The sequence below is a fragment of the Rhincodon typus genome, chromosome 43 (genome assembly GCF_021869965.1).
Source record: "Rhincodon typus isolate 14 chromosome 43, sRhiTyp1.1, whole genome shotgun sequence".
Classification (NCBI taxonomy): domain Eukaryota; kingdom Metazoa; phylum Chordata; class Chondrichthyes; order Orectolobiformes; family Rhincodontidae; genus Rhincodon; species Rhincodon typus.
The window spans coordinates 8,017,367-8,019,784 of NC_063374.1; positions in this window are offsets into that span (position 1 = coordinate 8,017,367).

A 2,418-nucleotide genomic window follows, 5' to 3' on the forward strand; every position below is an offset into this window, starting at 1 on the left:
GTATTAATGATGGGTCTAGAGGCACATAAGTCCCTGGGGCCTGAGGACTTGCACCTTAGTGTTAAAGATGGTGGCAGTGGAGATAGTGGATGCATTAGTTATGATATTCCAAATCCCCCGAATTCTGGAATGCCACTAGTGGATTGGAAACTTGCTCATATGGCTCCCTTAGTCAGAAAACAAAACTGGCAAAAGGTGGGAAACTACAGACCAGTGAGTTTGACCTCTGACTCCAGCATCTTATCACAGGCGATAACTGACCCCTTGAGGGGGGGAAACCAAGTGTCAGCACTGTTTCACAAAGGGCACATAGTGTTTGACAAACCTGCTTTACTTCAAGCATGTAACCAGCAAGGTGGTTACAGGAGATCCAGGCTTCCAGAAGGCATTTAACAAATTGCTGCATAAAAGACTGATCCAGAAGGTTAGATCCCAGGGGCTTAAGGGTAACATATTGGCTGGCTGACAAAAAGCAGAGGGTTGGGGATAAATGGATTTTTCTCTGGATGGCAAACTAACTCGGGCATGGATATCCAGCAACTCCCCCACTACAGAAGTCAAGCTTAACTGGTCTATAGTTTGGTGTTTTTTTACCCTGTCTCTTTTTTTTTGAATAAGGGTGTCACATTAGCATGTTTCCGATCCAGTTGTATCTTTCCAGTCTCTTTTCCCCAGGGTGGGGGAGTACAAAACTAGAGGGCATAGGTTTAAGGTGAGTGGGGAAAAATTTAAAAGGGACCTAAAGGGGCAACTTCCTCATGCAGAGGGTGGCATATGTATGTAATGAGCTGCCAGACGAAGTGGAGGAGGCTGGTACAATTACAGCATTTAAAAGGCATCTGGATGGGGACATGAATAGAAAGTGTTTAGAGGGATATGGGCCAAATGCTGGCAAATGGGACTGGATCAATTTAGGATACTGGTCAGCATTGTGCATTGGACCGAAGGGTCTGTTTCCGCACTACATTTTGAGTCTAGTGGGATGCTGCAGGGTTCAGTTCTTGGGTCTCACCTATTTACAATCTTTTATAAATGACCTGTAAGCAAGGACAGTGTAACGTGGCAAAATTTGCAGATGATACTAAGGTAGGTGGGAAAGCAGGCAGTGATGAGGTGATAGAGTTTACAGACAGATATTGATAGGCTAGGAGAGTGGGACCAGAATCTGGCAGATGCACTTCAATGCGGGTAAGTGCGAGTTTATCCATTCTGGCTGGAAAACTTAAATGAACAAAATTTATTACTTAAATGGAAAGCGGATTCAGTGTGTCACTGCAGAGGGATCTGGGAGTCCTTGTGCATGATTTGCAGAAAGTGGGTCTGCAGGTGCAGCGTAGAATAAGAAAGGCAAATGGAATCTTTGGCCTTTTGTTTCAAAAGGACTGGATTATAAAAGGAAAGTGTTGTTACAATTATATAAGGCATTGGTGAGACCACATCTGGAGTATCGATTCCAGCTTTGGTCTCCTTCCTTGAAGGATGTGGTGGAACTGGAGGCAGTTCAGAGGAGGTCCACCAGGTTGGTTCCAGGGCTGAAAGGGCTATACATATGAGGAGCAGTTGAATAGTTTGGATTTGTACTTTCTGGATCTCGGAAGAATGTGGGGGGATCTGATTGAGGTACGTAACTGCTAAAGGGGATTGGTAAGATGGATGTTGAACAGATGTTCCCCTTTGTAGGACAGTCTTGAACGAGAGGGCTGTCCAGTAGCTCAGTGGTTAGCTCTACTGCCTCACAATACCAGGGACCTGAGTTCAATTCCAGCCTCTGGTGACTGTGGAATTTGTACATTCTCCTGATGTCTGCGTGAGTTTGCTCCTGTTTCGTCCTACAGTTCAAAGATGTTTCTGGCCTCCCTGCTTTAGGAAAGATGTTGTTAAACTTGAAAGGGTGTAGAAAAGATTTACAAGGACGGTGGTTGTGTTGGAGGATTTGAGCTATAGGGAAAGGCTGAATAGACTGGGGCTATTTTCCCTGGAGCATCGAAGGGTGACCTGATGGAGGTTTATAAAATCATGAGGGGCATAGATAGGGTGATTGGCCAAGGCTTTTTCCTCGGTAAGGGAACCCAAAACTAGAGGGGCATAGGTTTATGGTGAGAGGGGAAAGATTTAAAAGGGACCCAAGGGGCAACTTTTTCACACAGGGTGGTGAGTGTATGGAATGAGCTGCCAGAGGAAGTGGTGGAAGCAGGTACAATTATGATATTTAAAAGGCATCAGGGTGGGTACATGAATAGGAAGGGCTTAGAGGAACATGGGCCAAATTAATTTACGATATCTGGGTCAGCACGGACGAGTTGGACTGAAGGGTCTGTTTCTGTGCTGTCCAACTCAATGACTTTACGTGCAGGTTAGGGTGGATTGGCCATGCTAAATTGTCCCATAGTGCCCAGGGATGTGCAGGTTAGGGTGGAT